This window comes from Chiloscyllium plagiosum, unplaced genomic scaffold (genome assembly GCF_037043375.1).
Source record: "Chiloscyllium plagiosum isolate Xiang-an unplaced genomic scaffold, Cpla_swu_hap1 HiC_scaffold_30, whole genome shotgun sequence".
NCBI lineage: Eukaryota > Metazoa > Chordata > Chondrichthyes > Orectolobiformes > Hemiscylliidae > Chiloscyllium > Chiloscyllium plagiosum.
In genome coordinates, this window is record NW_028270168.1 from 8157434 (window position 1) to 8178619 (window position 21186).

Genomic DNA, 21186 nt, shown 5'->3' on the forward strand with positions numbered 1-21186 from the left:
CTAATTAATTCATGCCTTATAGACAACGCTCCAGACAACACTATCAACATCTTTCAGAACTCATGTCCACATGCAGCAAGACATGAACAACATTCAAGCCTGGTCTGATAAGTGGCAAACAAAATTCGTGCCACACTAGTGCCAGACAATGACCTTCTCCAAAAAGACAGAATCTAAATATTGCCCCTTGACAGTCCAAGTAATTACCACGGCAGAAGCTTCCATCATCGTCATCCTGAAACAGCCACATAAATACTGTGACTACAAGTGCAAGTCAGAAGCTAAGAATTCTATAGTGACTGACTCACCTCTTGCCTCCCCACTGTTGTCCACAATCTAAAAGGCACAAGTAACAAGTATGATTGAATACTCTGCACTGGCCTGGATTAGTGCAGCTCCAACAACACTCAAGAACCATCTAGGACAAAACTGCCTTTTGATCCACCATCTTCAACATTCACTCCTTTCACCACTTATGCATAGTAACAGCAGTGTGTACCATCTACACGATGCACTGTCATAACAAAGCGAGGTTGCTCTGACAGTTCCTTCCAGACAGATGCCCTCTAACACCTTGAATGACGAGGGCAACAGATACATGGGAACACCATTACTGCAAACTCCCCTCCAAACCACGCACATCCTGCTTTGGAACTAAATTGCTGGTCATTCACTGTCGCTAAGTCAAAATCCTCAAACTCCCTTATTAAGAGTCCTGTCAGCATCTCCATATCCAAAGGACTGGGGTGGTTCAAGGTGGCAGTTCAATATGACCTTCTCAATGGCAATTCAGATTGGGTAATAAATACTGGCTTAGCCAATGACATTCGTTTCCCATGAACAAGAAAGAAAGATAAAACTTTATAAAACAACTTATGTTAGTGCTCTACTCCTGACCACTACAAAAATTCAGCAAAGCAGATCTCGTCATTAATTTCTTTAACCTAGGGGTGAATCAAGTGTTTTCCTGTGGGGTGGTCTACTAATAATTATCCATCACCATTTGAAGTCCAGATTATGAGATCATGTAACAATTTTAAAAATTATAAATTTATCTTCATGACCTTTTAGCAGGAAACATTAACAAAACCACACTGAAGACTTGACTAGACAATAAGAAGTGCAAAAATAAATTGATATGTTGCAGAAAACACAAAAGGTTTGCAATTACACTATTCAAGTGAGAAACTGTTAGGGAGGACTGAAACAACTGCAGCACATTTTAGAAAAGAGAAGGATGAAAGATGACCTAATAAAGACTTTCATAACTATGAAGGGATGATGAAGTATACATTGAGATGGTGTTACTATTTGTGAACTGTTTAGAACTAGGAGCCATTAACACAAGATAACCATGAATAAATCCGAAGAAGAATTCAGGAGAAATCTGTTCAATCTGACATTGACTAGAAACTGGAAGTTATACCATATGAAGTGGTCAAGATGATGACCAGAGATGCAGTTCAGGGGTACATACAGCAAGAAAGGAATGTAAAGACACATTGACAGGGTTAAATGAAGTTGAGCAAGAGGATGGCCACGTGGCATTAAAACTTCAGTAGAGTGGACGGGTCCTTAACTTGAGCCAAATATGGCTCAAGTCCCACCTCTCCCACAGGCGTCACAACATGTCTAAAAAGGTTGATTAAAATTAACTGGACAAGTTGAGTTGAAGTAGATTATGTGCAGGACTATCTGTTGTCAATAATGAAAGAACATTCTTCAGCTAAGTTTTTTTAAAAAATAAGTGACAAACCAAAATTTTAATGCGCTGCACACTAAGGCTGAAGTGAAATATTTGCTGTAGAATGGGGTATTTGAAATACTGGAATCTGAAGAGAATGAAGAATTAATAAGCAACGTATGCAAACATTTCTCTGCATTGAGAGAAAGGTCAACATGGATAGCAATGGAAATATTGCAACCTATAATGTTTGGCGTAAAATAATATAAAATTGAAGCAGGCTATTCAACTCTTCAGGCATCACAATTATTTAGACCTTGACACCATTCCACCCAAGCCCCACATCCCTTAATCTCCTGTGGATTCAAATAAAAATCTAATCCTACTTTGAATAAACTCCAGAACTCCATGGGCTGCAATGATTCACAAACTATCGCCCCTGTTCTAGTGGTAGCAGACAGCACAGCACATTTAAAATTTCTATTCAAAAATTTCTTTTTTTGTTTTATACGCAAATACTCCAAGGTACAAAGGAATCAGAACATTATCAAAGCTATTTATGCCATTACTCAATAATCACATTATGGAGGAGGCAGTAATTGTCACACAAGATTTAATCTGAAAAGGCTGAATTGTTCACTTAACCATGGAGTTCAAGATGGTATTTTATAATTGTTTGAGTATTCAACATTTGCTTATTTTTAATTGTGCATGTGTGTACAGTAATGTGAGAGTGAGAGTCTATGCAACAGCGAATGTGGTGGGGGCTGTGAGAGAGACAGAAAGAGAGAGACACAGAATGTGTGTGCATCAGTGAAGGGGCGGTGCAGACTCTGCTTCTCTCTCCCTTTGGGCCTGTGAGAGAGTGGTTAAGAGTCATTGAGTTATACGCACAGAAACACACCTTTCGGTCAAACTTGTCTATGCCAGCCAGATATCCTAAATTAGTCTCGTCCCACTTGCCAGCATTTAGTCCACATCCTTCTAAACCCTTTCTATTCATATACCCATTCAGATGCCTTTTAAATGTCATAATTATGCCAGCCTCCACCACTTCCTCTGGCAGCTCATTCCAGACACACACCATGCTCAATGTGAAAAAAATTGCTCCTTTGGTCCCTTTTACATCTTTTCCCCCTCACCTCAAACCTATGCGATCTAATTTGGATGCCCTGATCCTAAGAAAAGGACCTTCATTATTCACCCTATCCACACCCTTCATGATTTTATAAATCATGCACCTATATAAGAGTAGAGTGCATAACCAAGAGCAATGCACACTTAGGTATTCTCTCTCTCTGGGCCTGTGTGTACATGTCTGAGAGTGAGTGTGCTAGTAAAAGATTGTGAGAACATGGAGTGAGTTAAGCAAGTGTATACAGGGGCGGTTCAGACTGCACTTCTCTCTCTGAAGTAGGGTCACTGGACTCAGAGTCATAAAAATCATGGAAACAGGCCCTTTGACCCAAACCAGTCTATGATGACCATGATGCCCACTCAGCTAGTTCTAATCGCCTGTATTTGGTCCATATCCCTCTAAACCCTTCCCACCCATGTACCAAAACTAACTGCTTTCTCCCTATAGATGCTGCTACAGCTGCTGGGTTTCTCCAGCAATTTGTTTTAGTGTGTCTCTTCTCTGTCTCTGGGCCTCAATGAGTCTGTTAGAGTGTGTGCAAATATAAGAAACCAGGGTTAGTACAGACCCACTTCAGGCTTCTGTACACAACAGAGACATAGGAAGAGTCTAAGATAATCAGAATGAATGCAAGGACAGTGTGGATCCTACTTTTCTCTCCATCCCTCTCTAAACCACTGAGTGAGTCTATGACAGACTCTGTCAGTGAGACACCAGGGACAATGCAGGACCCTGCTTCCCTATCTTGGGGCCAGTATGTGCTTGAAAGAGATACCAGGGGCTTCCCTCTCTTTCTTTGGGCCTGAGAGAGTCTGTGGATGAGACCAGGGGGCTATTCAGACCCACTTCTCTCTCTCTGCACCTTTATATATGTACGTGTCTGAAACAGGATGTCTGACAGCAAGTGTCTCTACGAGAGACAGAGTCCATGAATTAGAGTAAGTGCAAAGGTTATGTGAACTCCACTTCTCTCTCTGGGCCAGTGAGTTTGACCAGGCAGGGTCTCCTCTCTCTCCAGTGAGCTTGTGTGTCTGCAAGAGACCAGAAGCATTGCAGACCCTACTTCCCGCTGCCTATCCCCTTCAAGACCTGTATGAAAGAGATCAGGGACTCCTTGGTGTCTTTCACTTCCCCTGAGCCAGTGTGTCTGCTGTGTGCCTGCTTGTGAGAGCAGGGACAGTCCTGACCCATTTCTTTCTGTCCCCTTTTCAGCCTCAGTGAGAGAGCAGAGACTCTGAGGTCCCCCTCTCAGGGCCTGTGAGTGAGTGAGGGAGGGGGTTGGGGAGGGGAAGCATCTCTCTCTCTCTCTCTCTCTCTGTGTTCCTTCCCTACCAACTCGGCGCCTCTCATTCTCTGTCAGAGTGTGAGTGTGTCAGGGCCTGCTCAGGCCGCACTGTAGGAGTCTCTACACAAACCGGGTGTAAATGTCCCACCCTCCCACTCGGTGAACCCAGCGGGCCGGTCACTGGAGCGCTCTCTCTATCTCTCTCTCACTGTCTCACTCACCCAGGCAGGCCAGGCAGCCGCGCCGCCTCAGCACCGGCGCCCTCCGAGCCGCGCCCCCACCATAACGAACACTCGGCTGTGGCCGCTCATTGTGAACCCGGAAACAGTCAGTCCTGACCCCTGACCCCTCACCTCCTGGCACAGACACAACACAGAAATACCATCAACTAACTTTTAAAAAAAACCCGTGCAGAGATTGATGAATTATTCACAGGGAGATTTCGATGTTCCGATGTTTTTATTTTTTTGTTGGCGCTCATGAGGAAATGCGCACGCGTACGACGTCTGGAGTACTCGTGTGCAAGCTGCTAGGCGGCAGTTACTAGGGGCTGTTGCTAGGTAGCAGTTACTAGGGGCTGTTGCTAGGTAGCAGTTGTTAAGGACAGTTACTAGGGGCCGTTGCTAGGTAGCAGTTGTTAAGGACAGTTACTAGGGACCGTTGCTAGGTAGCAGTTACTAGGTTGCTAGGTGGCAGTTGTTAAGGACAGTTACTAGGGGCCGTTGCTAGGTGGTAGTTACCCTTCCACTGACGCTCTCATTGGTTTGGCCGAACTGGTCCTCACCCTTAACAATTTCTCCTTCGAATCCTCCCACTTCCTCCAGACCAAAGGGGTAGCCATGGGCACACGTATGGGCCCCAGCTGTGCCTGTCTCTTTGTTGGCTTCGTAGAACAGTCCGTCTTCCATAATTACACCGGCACCACTCCCCACCTCTTCCTCCGCGATATTGATGACTGCATTGGCACCACCTCGTGCTCCCGCGAGCAGGTTGAGCAATTCATCAACTTCACCAACGCATTCCACCCTTACCTTAAATTTACCTGGACCATCTGACACCTCCCTCCCCTTCCTGGGCCTCTCCATCTTCATTAATGACGACCGACTTGAGACTGACATTTTTTACAAACCCACCGACTCCCATAGCTACCTGGATTACACCTCTTCCCACCAGATTTCCTGCAAAAATGCCATCCCGTATTCCCAATTCCTCCGTCATACCTGCTCCCAGGAGGACCAGTTCCACCACAGAACACACCAGATGGCCTCCTTCTTTAGAGACTGCAATTTCTCTTCCATGTGGTTGAAGATGCCCTCCAACGCATCTCATCCACATCCCACACCTCTGCCCTCAAACCCCACCCCTCCAACTGTAACAAGGACAGAATCCCCCCTACCAACCTTCACTTAAACCGCATCATCCGCTGACATTTCCGCTACCTCCAAACGGACTCCACTATCAGAGAAATATTTCCCTGCCCACCCCTTTCCGCTTTCCGCAAAGACCGTTCCCTTCGTGACTATCTGGTTAGGTCCACGCCCTCCCACCCCCCCAACAACAACCTACCGTCCCGTCCTGGCACCTTCCCCTCCTGCGCCCTCACCTCCTCCTTCACCATCATCCGAGGTCCCAAAGGAGTCTTCCACATCCATCAAAGTTTCACCTGCACATCCACCAATGTTTTTTAGATTACTTACAGTGTGGAAACAGGCCCTTCGGCCCAACAAGTCCACACCGACCCGCCGAAGCGCAACCCACCCAGACCCAATCCCCTACATTTACCCCTTCACCTAACACTACGGGCAATTTAGCCTGGCCAATTCACCTAACCTGCACATTTTTGGACTGTGGGAGGAAACCGGAGAACCCGGAGGAAACCCATGCAGACACGGGGAGAATGTGCAAACTCCACACAGAGAGTCGCCTGAGGCGGGAATTGAACCCGGGTTTTTGGTGCTATGAGGCAGCAGTGCTAACCACTGTGTCACCGTGCCGCCCAAAATGTCATTTACTGTATCTGTCACTCCCGATGTGGTCTCCTCTACATTGGAGAGACTGAACGCCTCTTCGCAGAGCACTTTAGGGAACATCTCCAGGACACTCGCACCAATCAACCCCACCGCCCTGTGGCCCAACATTTCATCTCCCCCTCCCACTCTGCCGAGGACATGGAAGTCCTGGGCCTCCTCCACCGCCGCTCCCTCACCACCCAACGCCTGGAGGAAGGACGCGTCATCTTCCGCCTCGGAACACTTCAACCCCAGGGCATCAATGTGGACTTCACCAGTCTGATACAATTGTTTTACAAAATGGCCTCTTAGCAAGGTGGGCAAACTTTTGATCATAAAATGGCTTCCCGACAGATTGTGTCAGAATCTCTTCAATGTTAGGTTGAGAATAATTTTAAGGTGGGAGCAGACTCCTGCTTTTTATCTTAAGCACAGAATCATTCTGTACCTGAGGCTGGGATGTCACTGTTAGGTTGTATTTTAAGTGATTCATTAGTCTTGTATTAAACATGCTTTCTTTTCAAGGTAGTGATTCAAATTCAAATAAGACATAAGATCTGATTAGTTAGAATTGACAGTGGGGCAGTCATGGTCTGTAAGATCAGCAAGTAAGTTAAAGCTTCATCAATATTGTCAGTGCAGTCTCAATCAATGGGTGGGAATCAGATAGCTTCCCAGTCAGATCTGGAGTCAGGCAGGGCTGCCCTCTCTCTCCTGCCTTGTTTGTGTGCTGCATAGAGCCATTTGCCGAGTCCATCAGGAAGGATGCGAGCCTGAGAGGGGTGACTATTCCTGGCAGCGGGGGCCTGCAGGTTAAGGCCTCCCTGTACATGGATGACGTCGCCGTTTTCTGCTCGGATCCGCTGTCCGTGCGCAGACTCATGTGCATATGTGACCAGTTCGAACGGGCCTCGGGGGCCAAGGTAAACCGAGGCAAGAGCGAGGCCATGCTCTTTGGGAACTGGGCGAACCAATCCTCAATCCCCTTCACCGTCAGGATCGACCACCTGAAGGTGCTGGGTATTTGGTTCGGTGGGACTGGGGCATGCGCCAAGTCTTGGGAGGAGCGTATCAGCAAAGTGAGGCAGAAACTGGGCAGATGGATGCTACGGTCGCTCTCCATCGTGGGAAAAAATCTGGTCATCAGGTGTGAGGCACTGTCATTGCTATTATATGTGGCACAGGTCAGGCCTATTCCCAGAACCTGTGCCGCTGCAGTCACCCGGGCCATCTTCCAGTTCATATGGAGGTCAAAGATGGACCGGGTCCAAAGGGACTCGCTGTACAAAGATCTGGGCAACGGGGGAAAAATACACCCAATGCCACCCTCACCCTGATGGCCACCTTTGTGTGTGGCTGCATCAAGCTGTGCGTGGATCCCCGGTACGCAAACACAAAGTGTCACTACGTACTGAGGTTCTACCTGTCCCCAGTGTTGCGAAGGATGGGCCTGGCCTCGCTGCCGCGGAATGCTCCAAGTAGTTGGACCGTTCCGTACCACCTGTCCTTCGTGGAGAGGTTTATGAAGAAAAACACCTTTGACCACATGTCCATCAGGAAGTGGTCAGCACGTAGTGTCCTTGAGACCCTTCGGGAAAAGGAGAGGGCGGATTCTATCGAGCGGTTCCCTGAGCAGACTGTCAAAGCCATTTGGCAGAATGCCTCATCGCCAGAACTTCCCAACAAGCACCAAGACATGGTTTGGCTGGTGGTGAGAAGGACTTTGCCTGTGAGATCCTTTATGCACGCCCGGACTCTCAGCCGCACCGCACGCTGCCCTCGAAGCGGCTGCGGGGGGGACGAGACTGTCACACATCTCCTTCTGGAATGTGCCTACGCAGAAGAAGTCTGGAGAGGAATGCAGTGGTGTTTGTCGAGGTTCGTCCCGAGCAGCGCCGTGACGCGGGATTCCATGCTCTACGGCCTGTTCCCCGGGACGCACACCGAGACGAACATCAACTGTGCCTGGAGGATCATCAACTCGGTGAAGGACGCTCTCTGGGCGGTCCGAAACCTGTTGATCTTCCAGCTGAAGGAGTTGACCCCGACTGAGTGCTGCAGACTGGCACATTCCAAGGTTCAGGATGCGCTGAAGCTCGGGGCAGCTGCCGCCAAGGCGCGGTGGGGAAAGACCACTGTGTAAAGTCTGCCTGCCTAATGAAGAACAGGGGGCCCATGCAGTCATTTGGGCTCTGCTGACGCCTCAGCTAATTATATGGGCATATGATTGAAAAATGTACTGACCTGTATAAAAATGATAAATTATGATCTCTGTATGTACATGTTTACATATGTATGGCATGACCAACTGTACAGACCATCAAATTATTTTATGAATAAAGTATATTTTTGAAATAAAGAAAAATTGTATCAGACACGCGAGCTGTGCAAGGTTACCTTATGACATCTTTGAGGAGAAAGTGAGGTCTGCAGATGCTGGAGATCAGAGCTGAAAATGTGTTGCTGGAAAAGCGCAGCAGGTCAGGCAGCATCCAGGGAACAGGAGAATCGATGTTTCGGGCATAAGCCCTTCGACATCTCCTACTTAATTTAGATTGGTACTTTATCGGAATTTATCTCGCCAGCAGACGCCTAACTTGGCTGGATTTGTTTTTCCCACCTGATGGATAGCTCAAGGCCTGTAGGAGTGATCAGTCAAGCACACATAGATCTGTCAATTAACTTCTCTTCCTTACGAATTATTGTCTTTTACTGTTATCTGTTTAATTAAGAACATGCAGCGTTTTTGTAAACTTTTTGTATAAAGGAAGCCTGTTTGTGACAGTAAGACAGAGTAGCTGCGAGGGCTCTTGAAGAGCTGGGGCTGTACTCTCCTGGGTTATTAGAACCTAGTTAATTTAGCTTATAGGTATCAGTGTTGTGTTGTAACTAAAATAAAACCAAACTGTCTGAAAGAGGTTTTTTATTCCAGACGACCAAAGAGTACAATCTCCAGGATCACTGCCCCCTCTAACCTATCACCTTCTCCCTCACCTTCATCTACCTATCATGTTTTCAGCTACCTTGCCCCCAACCCTGCACCCCTCCCAGTTATCTCTTAGCCCTGGCCCACAACCCTCATTCCTGATGAAGGGTTTATGCCCGAAATGTCGCTTTTCCTGCTCCTCAGATGTTGCCTGACCTGCTGTGCTTTCCCAGCAACACACTCTCGACTCTCATCTCCAGCATCTGCAGTCCTCACGTGCTCCTTAGTTACACACAGTCCAAGTGTAAGCATTACATTAAGTCTTTGCCAGCAGAGATGAGAGACTGAGTCTTAATAAACAAAGTATGCTTATAGATTGTACTTAATAGCTGCTTACATTACACTGAAATAAGAAATTCTTTGGTGAAACCTCAGGTTAGACACAAAAGTAAGTACATGTTAGGGGCGGCACAGTGGTTAGTACTGCTACCTCAGAGCGCCAGCGACCTAGGTTCAATTCCCGCCTCAGGGAACTGTCTCTGTGGAGTTCGCACATTCTCCCTGTGTCTGCATGGGTTTCCTCCGGGTGCTCCAGTTTCCCCTCACAGTCCAAAAATGTGCAGGTTAGGTGAAGTGGCCATTGCCCGTAGTGTTAGGTGAGGGGGTAAATGTAGGGGAATGGGTCTGGGTGGTTGCTCTTTGGAGGGTCGGTGTGGACTTGTTGGGCCAAAGGGCCTGTTTCCACACTCTAAGCAATCTAATGTTTTAGGGTGTAGAACATAGTACTGAACTTGCAACCCAAACTTGCAGTTGAGAACTTGCCAGCTCCTCAGAAGAGCAGTCCTTTAAACCCTGATGGATGGAGCTTATCTAGTGATGTCAGGTACTAGCTACTTTATACAACAGACTGGACCTCAGTTTAATGTTTGTTTGTAAAGTCAGTACCTCAGACTGCCTTTTTTTTATGCTGAAGCATTGAGTGTATTGTTTTTATTGAACCCCACAGTGTGGAAACAGGCTATTTGGCCCGAGTCCACACTGACCCTCCAAACAGCATCCAAACCAGACCTATCCCACCACCCTATCCCTGTAACCCTGCATTTTTCACAGCTAACACACCTAACCTAGACATCTTTGAACACTATGGGTAATTTAGCATCACCAATCCATCTAACTTGCACATCTTTGGACTGTGGGAGGAAACCGGAGTACCGGAGGAAACCCACTCAGACATGGGGAGAACGTGCAAAGAGTTGCCCAAGGGTGGAATTAAACCCAGGTCCCTGGTGCTGTGCGGCAGCAGTGCTAACCACTGAGCTACCACCCCCCAGGTCCTGTTGTGGAATGGGCTGTTTCAGCATAGCCAATCCATCTTCAATTATTCATAGTCCCCATTACCCCTATGCCTGCCCTTTTATTCTCTGTCTCACTGGACTCAGCCTCCAACTATCTGCTCACCAAACACACACAGACACATGCACGCGCGCACACACACATCAGCTTAAATACCAGTTTCTCAGCTGCTATCAATTCTGAAGAAGGGTCACTGGACTTGAAATGTTAACTCTGCTTTCTCTTCACAGATGCTGCCAGATCTACTGAGTTTCTTAAGTGATATCTGGTTTTGTTTGTTTTGGATCTTCAGTGTCCACATTTTTTTGTTTTATTTATGTGTTTGTCTTGTTAAGTAACCTGCTTAGCTAAGTGGGTCAGGCAATATCCTGCTCCTCAGATGCTGCCTGATCTGCTGTGCCAGCACCACTCTAATCTTGACTCTGATTTCCAGCATCTGCAGTCCTTACTTTCGCCTGCTTAGCTAAGTGTCTGATAACACAGGAACATTTCACCTATGTTTAAATCTCTAAACTGTATTGAGAATACTACTGAGTAATTGATAGTGAGTAGTCCACACCCATGTAAATGAACACCGTCAATTGTTATCAAGTTTATACACTATGTACAAGTGATGGTAAAAGGGGAGGTCTCTATAATGTTACATAGTCAGGTCTTAGTTCCAGTGATCTTACGCCATCATGACACAGCTTCTTACATACATGCTTAGACGCTACAAATTAATCCTCTACTCTACGCTATTGCAAAGAAACACAGTTAGATAATCTTTCTTTGCCTTGCATGGATTGTATGGGGAAGCTCACTTGAATTGCTTTGATAGAAGTCGAAAAGTCTGGCGCTAGAAAAGCACAGCTGGTCAGGCAGCATCCGAGGAGCAGGAAAATCGACATTTCCAGCATTAGCTCTTCATCAGGAATGAGGGGGTGGGCCAAGGGGCTGAGAGATAAGTGGGAGGAGGTTGGGGGAAAGGTAGCTGGAAAGGCGATAGGTAAGTGCAGGTGGAGGATGATGGTGATAGGTCGGAGAGGAGGGTGGACTGGATAGGTGGGAAGGAAGATGGACATGAAGGACAGGTCAAGAGGGTGGTTGGAAGGTTGGATCTGGGATAAGGTGGGAGGAGGGGAGATGAGGAAACTGGTGAAATCCACATTGATCCCGTGTGGTCGGAGGGTGCCCAAGCGGAAGATGATGCGTTCTTCCTCCAGGCGTCAGGTGACTAGAGTTTGGCAATGGAGAAGGGCCAGGACCTGCATGTCCTTGGTGGAGTGGGAGGGAGAGCTAAAATGTTTGGCCACAGGCTGGTGGAATTGTTTAGTGTGTGTATCCCAGAGATGTTCTCTGAAACGTTCCACAAGTTGGCATCCTGTCTCCCCAATGAAGAGAAGACCACATCGAGAGCAATGAACACAGTAGGTTTTGTGTGTGGAAGTACAGGTAAATCTCTGTTGGATGTGGAAGGATCCTTTGGGGCCTAGGACAGAGGTGAGGGGAGAGGTATGGGCGCAGATTTTGCAATTGCTGTGGTGGCAGAAGAAGGTGCCGGAGTGGAGGGTGGGTTGATGGGGGTGCATGAACCTAACGAGGGAGTTGCGGAGGGACTAGTCTCTGCGGAAAGCAGATAGGGTTGGGGAGGGAACATAAATCCCTAGCGGTTTGTCTGTTTGTAGATGTCAGAAATGGTGGAGGATGATGCGTTGTATCCGGAGGTTGGTCGGGTTGATGGTGAGGACCGGGGGGTTCTGTCCTTGTTGTGTTGGGTGGGGTGGGGTTCAAGGGCAGAGGCACAGGAAGTGGAGGAGATGCACTGCAGGGCATCATTGACCATGTGGGAGGGGAAATTGCGGTCTTTAAAGAAGGAGGCCATCTGGGATGTTCTATGGTGGAATTGGTTCTCCTGGGAGCAGATGCAATGGAGGCGGAGGAATTGGGAGTAATTTTTACAGGAGACAGGGTGGGAGGAGTGTAGTCCAGGTAGCTGTGGGAATTGGTGGGTTTGTAGTAGATATTCCTGTTGAGTTGGTCACCAGAAATGGAGATGGAGAGTGAAAGGGGTGGGAGGGGGTGGATGTGTCCGCGATAGTCCGATGCACTTGAGATCAGGGTGGAAGTTGGTAATGAAATTACTGAACCTTGTGGCAGCATAAGGTGGTGCCAACACAGTCATCAATGTAGTGGATGAAAAGATGGGGGATGGTGCTGGTGTAGCTGCGGAAGATGGACTGTTCCCCGTTCCCGATGAAATGTTCTCTGAAATGTTCCGCAAGTTGGCCTCCTGTCTCTCCAGTGTAGAGGAGACCACATCAAGAGCAACGTACAGACCACCCAAAGATCGCCTTCCACTCCCAGCACCACAAGAAGTGCAAAACCTGCGCCCATACCTCTCCCCTCGCCTCCATCCAATGCCTCAAAGGATCCTTCCACATCCAACAGAGATTTACTTGTACTTCCACACACATCATCTACTGTGTTCATTGCTCTCAATGTGGTGTACTGTACACTGGTGAGACAGGACACCAATTTGCAGAATGTTTCAGAGAACATCTCTGCGACACATGCACCAAACAACCCCACCACCCTGTGACTGAACACTTTAACTCCCCCAAGGACATGCAAGTCCTGGGCCTCCTCCACCGCCAACCTCTAGCCACCCAACGCTTGGAGGAAGAACGCCTCATATTCTGCCATAGGGCCCTCCAACCACACAGGATCGATGTCAATTTCACTAGTTTCCTCATTTCCCTCCACCCCTGCCATCTCAGATTCAATCTTCCAACTTGGCACCACCTTCTTGAACTGTCCCACCTATCCATCTTCCTTCCCACCTAGCCGCTCCACCCTCCCCTCCGACCTATCACCTTCACCCCCATCTTCATCTACCTATCGCATTCCTAGCTACCTGACCTGCTGTGCTTTTGCAGCATCAGACATTTCAACTCTGATCTCCAGCATCTGCAATCTTCACCTTCTCTTCCTTGGTTTGGTAGCACTAGGGTTCATGTGTTCACAAGCGTGGTTAAGAATATTCGATTTTTGGTGTCAGAAATGCACCATACCCAGACAGAGTACTGCCATGTTCCATGCTTTATTTTCCTCCTTTCCAATTTGGTCATCAATTCAGAATCTTACTTGAAGCCATCTATAAAGGACTACAGCCCCGCCTAGATATCTCTACCCCTCAAGTTTCCATGAGTCAACCAAAAAAAAAAGGATTTTGATAGAGGTGATCAAATCGTGCAGTGTCTGGACAGAGTAGAGAGTATTTTTGTGCAGAGAATAGTTGGGATCTGAAATGTTCTGTCTCAGAGAGTGATGGAGGAAGATTCAAATTCAACTTTCAAAAAGCAATTGGATACATGCATGAAGTGAAAAAAAAATGCAGTGATGTCCTTGGAGTGAACTGGCCGACCTCCCAACCTCTGATTTCAGATAAAGTCAGAAACAGTTGGGGAGATGGCCTTTATCAGGAAATTGATTTTTGGCCAATGGCCATATTCTCTCTCCGTCTACCCTAACATGATTGAAACATCCCTTCATTATAAGATTCAGCTCTTTGAAAGGGTTAACTGAATCATACAGTCCTACAGCACAGAGATAGGCCCTTTCGCCCAAATTAGTCCATGCCGACCAAAATGTCCATCAACCTGAGCCCTATTTCCCTGCACTTGGCCCACATCTTTATAAATGTTTCCTATCCATGTATTTGTCCAAATGTGTTTTAAATATTGTTAATGTAAGTGCCTCAACCACTTTTGCTGGCAGCTCATTCCATATGCGTACCACCCTCTGTGTAAAGAAGTTGCCCCTCAGGTTCCCTTTTATTCTTTCCCCTCTAATCTTAAACTGATGCCCTCTAGTCCTTGATTCCCCAACCCTGGGAAAAAGACAGAGTGCACTCATCCTATCCATGCCACTCATGATATTATACACTTCTATAAGATCCCCCCTCAATCTCCTATGCTCTAAATAAAGAAGTCCAAGCTTGTCCAACCTCTCCCTATTAATCAGACCATTGAGTCCTGGCAACCTCCTTGTACAAAAGAACCAGGAGCAGGAGTAGGCCATTTTGCCCTTCGAGCTTGCTCCGCCATTCAATAAGATCATGGCTGATGTTTTCATGGACTCAGCTCCACTTACCCACGCTCTCACCATATCCCTTAATTCCTTTATTGTTCAAAAAAAGTTTTTCTTAGTTTTAAAAGATTTACTGAAGTAACATCAACTACTTCACTGGGTGAGGAATTCCATAGATTTGCAACCCACTGGGTGAAGAAGTTCCTTCTCAATTCAATCCTAAACCTGCTCCCTCTAATCTGGAGGCTATGCCCTCTTGTCTGTGGTTCACCTGCCAGTGGAAAAATCCTCTCTACTTCTGTCTTATCTATTCCATTCATAATTTTATGTGTTTCTCTAAGAGCTCACCTCATTCTTCTAAATTCCAATAAATATAATCCCAGGCTACTTGGTCTCTTCTCATGAGCCAACCTCATCAACTCCAGAATCAACCTAGTGAACCTCCTCTGCACCCCCTCTAGTGCCAGTATATCCTTTCTCAAGTAAGGAGCCCAAAACTACACACCGTACTCAAGGTGTGGCCTCACTAGCACCATCTACAGCTGCAACATAACCTCCTTGCTTTCAAACTCAATCACTTTAGCAATGAAGGACAAAATTCCATTTGCCTTCCTAATTACTTGTTGTACCTGCAGACCAACCCTCTGTGATTCATGCACAAGGACACCCAGATCCCTCTGCATAGCAGCATGCTGCAACCATTCAAGTAATAATCCTTTTTACTGATTTTCTGACCAAAATGGATGACTTCACATTTTTTAACATTATATTCCATCTGCCAGACCCTTGCTCACTAAATGTATCTATGTTCCTCTGCAAAGTTTCCCAGTCCTCTGCACACTTTGCTCTGCCACGCACCTTAGTCTTCTGCAAACTTTGACACACTACACGTGGTCCCCAACTCCAAATCATCAATAACAATTGTAAATAATTGTGGTCCTGACACCGAACCCTGAGGCACGCCACTAGTCACTGATTGCCAACCAGAATAGCACTCAATTAGCCCCATTCTTTGCTTCCTGTTAGTCAACCAGTCCTCTATCCATGTTAATACTTTACCTGTAACACCAACCATCCTTATGCAAATTGTTAATTTCTTCTGCACTTTTTTCAGCTTAATAATATCCTTGCTATAGCAAGGTGACCAAAACTGAACACGGCCTCTCTAATATCCTGTACAACTGCAACATAACTTCCCAACTTCTAGATTCAGTGCTCTGATTAATGAAGGCCAGTGTGCCAAAGACCTTCTTCCCTGCCCTGTCTACCTCTGACTCCACTTTCAGAGAACTGTGCATGTGAACTCCAAGGTCCCTCTGTTCCATTACACTCCTTAAGGCCCTACCATTCACCATGAAGCTCCTACCTTGATTTGACTTTCCAAAACGATAGACCTCACACATATCAATATTAAACTCCATTTGCAATTTCTCAGAGCACTTCCCCAGCTGATCAAGGTCCTGCGGCAATTTCTGATAATCTCCTCACTGTCCATGACACCTCCTATTTTAGTGTCATTTCGAAACTTACTAATCATGCCTTGTACATTCTCATCCAAATAATTGATATAGATAACAAACGGTAATGGGCCCAGCACCGACCCCTGAGGCACTCCACTAGTTACAGACTTCCATTCCAATAAACATCCTTCCACTATTACCCTCTGCTTCCTATCATCAAGCCAAGTGTGTATCCGATTTGTTAGCTCCCCTGGATTTCATGCAATCTAACGTTCTAGAGCAGCCCACCATGTGGAATCTTATCAAAGACTTGACTGAAATCCATACAGATTATGTCAAACTTCCTGGTCACTTCATCAAAGAACTCTGACAGATTTGTGAGGCATGATCTCTCATGCACAAAACCATGCTGAATATTCCAAATCAAGCCCTGTCTTTCTAAATGTATGTATATCCTAGCTCTCAGAATCTTCTCAAGTAACATACCTACCACAGATGTTAAGCTTACTGGTCTATAATTCCCAGGATTTTTTTTCCAGCTGTTCTTGAAAAAGGGCACAGCATTTGCAACCGTCCAGTCTTCCACGACTTTATCTGTAGCTAATGATGATGTGAAAATATCAGCCAGGGTGCCTGCAATTTCTTCTCTAGCCTCTTGCAGTGTTCTTGAATATATCTGGTCAGGACCAAGAGATTTATCCACCTTCGTACATTGTAATACATCCAACACCTCTTCTTCTGTGATACGGACCGTCCTCTAGATATGACCACTAACATCCCCAAGTTTTCATGTGTTTCTCCACAGTAAATACACAGTAAACGCATTATCCGCGGTTATCATGAAGGACTCTCCTTATCAACCAAGGGAAATGATGACTGAGTGGTATTTTTGCTGGAACGTTAATCTGGAAACCAAGAGTTAAGATGGTGGCAGAGTAAGATGATCCTGCCAGAGCTCCTCTGCTCGCCAGCTTCTTTCCTTTTTTCCTTCTTGTTACAGATTCCTCCCCCTCCCCTCCCATTTTTAACTTCTTCAAGTACCCAACCTGGAGGGAATGGAGAACGGAGTCTGAGACCAGCCTGGCGCAGGATTTGAGTCGCGGGCGAACTGGCAGCAGAATGAGTGTGGGCCGAGTTGTGGTCGGAGCCAGAGCCACAGGCTAGAGCCAGAGCTAGAGCCACGTCGTGGGCTGGGGGGAATGAGTCCTGGACAGAGGCCAGTGCCTGGAGGCACCGAGGCCTTGTGTTCTGAAGCCCGGCAGGAACGGACTATAACTTGAGTACCTTACAGATACTTTTATTCTTGTTCTGGACTTTTTAAACTCCGTACTCCCATGTTGGTCTATTTGTTTACTGTTTCAATTCTGTAATAGCACGAAATATCTGTACCTAAGTGCCCTGTATATAAGATGGCATCAAGAGACGACATTACAAACTTTTCACTGCACTTATCTGAGTGGACAAAGTTAAAAAGCATACAACACCAGGTTATGACTGCATTGGCGCCACCTCGTGCTCCCGCGAGGAGGTTGAGCAATTCATCAACTTCACCAACACATTCCACCCTGACCTTAAATTTACCTGGACCATCTCTGACACCTCCCTCCCCTTCCTGGACCTCTCCATCTCCATTAGTGACGACCGACTTGACACTGACATTTTTTACAAACCCACCGACTCCCACAGCTACCTGGATTACACCTCTTCCCACCCTATCTCTTGCAAAAATGCCATCCCATATTCCCAATTCCTCCGCCTCCGCCGTATCTGCTCCCAGGAGGACCAGTTCCACCACAGAACACACCAGATGGCCTCCTTCTTTAGAGACCGCAATTTCCCTTCCCACGTGGTTAAAGATGCCCTCCAATGCATCTCGTCCACATCCCGAACCTTCGCCCTCAGACCCCACCCCTCCAACCGTAACAAGGACAGAACGCCCCTGGTGCTCACCTTCCACCCTACAAACCTCTGCATAAACCAAATCATCTGCCGACATTTCCGCCACCTCCAAAAAGACCTCACCACCAGGGATATATTTCCCTCCCCACCCCTTTCCGCCTTCCGCAAAGACCGTTCCCTCCGTGACTACCTGGTCAGGTCCACGCCCCCCTACGACCCACCCTCCCATCCTGGCACTTTCCCCTGCCACCGCAGGAACTGTAAAACCTGTGCCCACACCTCCTCCCTCACCTCTATCCAAGGCCCTAAAGGAGCCTTCCATATTATTCAAAATTTTACCTGCACATCCACTAATATCATTTATTGTATCCGTTGCTCCCGATGCGGTCTCCTCTACATTGGGGAGACTGGGCGCCTCCTAGCAGAGCGCTTTAGGGAACATCTCCGAGACACCCGCACCAATCAACCAAACCGCCCCGTGGCCCAACATTTCAACTCCCCCTCCCACTCTGCCGAGGACATGGAGGTCCTGGGCCTCCTTCACTGCCACTCCCTCACCGCCAGACGCCTGGAGGAAGAACACCTCATCTTCCACCTCGGAACACTTCAACCCCAGGGCATCAATGTGGACTTCAACAGCTTCCTCATTTCCCCTTCCCCCACCTCATCCTAGTTTCAAACTTCCAGTCCCCTTGACTTGTCCCCGGACTTGTCCGACCTGCCTAGCTCATTTTCCATCTATCCACTCCACCCTCTCCTCCCTTACCTATCACCTTCATCTCCTCCCCCACTCACCCATTGTACTCTATGCTACTCTCTCCCCACCGCCACCCTCCTCTAGCTTATCTCTCCACGCTTCAGGCTCTCTGCCTTTATTCCTGATGAAGGGCTTTTGCCCGAAATGTCGATTTTGCTGAAGCCCCTCGATGCTGCCTGAACTGCTGTGCTCTTCCAGCACCATTGATCCAGAACACCAGGTTATCGTCCAGTGGGTTTATTTACTAGTTTTCAGAGTTCTGCTCCTTCATCAGGTAGTTAGGTGCCTCTACCTCATTTGAATGCACATAAAGGCTATTCTAAATTCTAAATGTTCAAGTTCTGCCTTGACAGATGGTGGAATTTAAATTCAATGAATATCTGGAATTAAAAGTCTAACAATGACCACAAATCCACTGTTGATCATCGGGAAAACCCTTCTTGGTCTGGCCTCCATGAGACTTCAGACCCACTGCAATGTGGTTGACTCTTAATTACTCTCAGGGTAATTAGAGATGAGCAATAAGTATTGACCTAGCCATCGATGCCCACAGAGTCTTCCGGCATGGAAGAAGGCCGTTTGGTCCAAGCCGTCAATGCTACCAGGTTTCCTAAATTGAACCAGTTCTATTTATCTACATTTGGCTTATATCTCTCTAAACCTTCCCTATCCATGTACAAATTTCTTTTAAAGTTTTTAATTGAACCAATCTCTACGACTTCCCTTAGCAGCTTGTTTCATTTATACACCACCCACTCTGTGAAAAAGTTGCCCCTTTTAAATCTTTCTCCTCTGACCTTAAACCTATGCTCTCTAGTATTGGACATATGTATGCCCCTCATGATTTTATAAACCTCTATTAGGTCACCCCCCCCCCCCCCCCCAGCCTCTTATGCTCCAGGGAAAAAGGCCACAGCCTACCCAGCCTCTTCTTATAACCCAAACTTTCCAGTCTTGGTAACATCCTTGCAAATCTTTTGCTCACCCTTTCTAGTTTAATAACATCATTCCTATAGCAGGTTGTCCAGAATTATACATACAGTCAGTTCTGATGTAACGTGATAGTTCTGTTCTCGTGCAAGTGCGGGTTTTAAGAAAATCGCGTAATAGCAGCACCACTTTAACTAATGGAGCTGGAATCACATTATAGCCAATATATATTTTACAAATTCACACTTTAGAACCAGTGTCCACCAATTCGTCAATCGCGTTTCAGTGAATTTGTGTTAACAAAATACATGTTATGTAGCAGAACTTCCTGTAGTACTCCAAATGTGGCCATACATTGTACATCTGTAATGTGTCATCCCAACTCCTGTACTCAGTGTTCTGACCGATGAAGGCAAGCGTGCCAAATGCTTTCTTCACCACTCGTTGTACCTGTGATGCCACTTTCAAGAAACAACCTAGGTCTCGCTGTTCGACCACACTCCCCAGGGCCATACCATTAACTGTGTAAGCCCTGTCCTGGTTCGTCTTACCAAAATACAACATTCACATTTATCTGGATTAAATTCCATCTGCCATTCTCTATCCACTGGCTCAGTTGATCACGATCCCATTGCACTCATAGATGGCCTCCTTGGCAAAGGCAATTTGAGTGAAACGGATTGTTTCACATACAATTCTAGCAGCAGGAAGAGAACCCCAGCTTCTAGCTGTAACAGAAAGAGGAATAACAGCTTCCACATCCGGCTTCAAGACTCCAGCAACTGCTGAAAGTCAAACTAAAATCCTGGTTCTATGGGAGCTTGACCCTATCCTTGCATGTTGCTACTATTGTTCCACTTTTAAAAAAATACTAGTACCTCACAGACTTTATTGGCTTTGAGCAGTCTGCTCATCACCTCTGTCTCAACCTCACTTCACAAAAAAAGGACAAAGTACATCTCTTAAAGCCATAATATCATCTCACATATAGATCTTGTCTCTCAGAATCCCCTCCAACAACTTAGCGACCACTGATGTTAGGCTCACCAGTCTGTAGTTTTCTAGCTTTTCCTTGAAGCCTTTCTTTAATAGTGGAACAACATTAGCCACCATCTAGTCCTCTGGCACCTCATTGTGGGGCACCACAATTTCATCCCTCGCTTTCCACAATTTCTTGGGATGTACTTGATCAGGTCTTGGGGATTTACCTGCGTTAATGCATTTTAAGATCTCCAGCACCTCCTCTTCTGTAATGTTGACTTTTTCCAAGACATCACTATTTATCTCGAGTTCCCTAACTTCCATGTTTTTCTCCATGGTAATTACTGATGAGAAATTTCATTTAGGATCTCACCCATCTCCTGTGGCTCCACACAGAGATGATCTTGTTGATCTTTGAGGGTCCGTGTTCTCTTTTGCTCTTGCTATACTTGTAGAATCTCTTTGGATTCTCCTTTACCTTATCTGCCAAAGTGATTTCATGTCACCGTTTTTTTTAACCTTCCTAATTTACCTCGAGAGTGATCATACACCCCATATACTCCTCAAGGGTCTGACTTGATTGCAGCTGTCTATACCTGCCATACGCCTCCTTCCTTTTCTTGACCAGAGCCTCAATATCTCTAGTCATCCAGTGTTCCCTACTGCTGCCAGCCTTGCCCTTCACACTAACAG

General features: G+C 46.6%; 1 protein-coding gene across 4 annotated transcripts in view; it reads right to left on the reverse strand.

The window, feature by feature from the left end:
* Positions 1–4404, reverse strand: part of taf12 (TAF12 RNA polymerase II, TATA box binding protein (TBP)-associated factor) — a 41904-nt gene extending 37500 nt beyond the window's left edge. The window contains exon 1 of one of the 4 annotated variants that reach the window (XM_043717277.2): positions 4329–4404. The gene's annotated coding sequence lies outside the window, so the exon portion shown is untranslated. The remainder of the gene's footprint in view (positions 1–4328) is intronic. The other 3 variants (XM_043717280.2, XM_043717278.2, XM_087976706.1) reach the window with 3 other exon arrangements.
* Positions 4405–21186: the final 16782 nt, after the last annotated feature.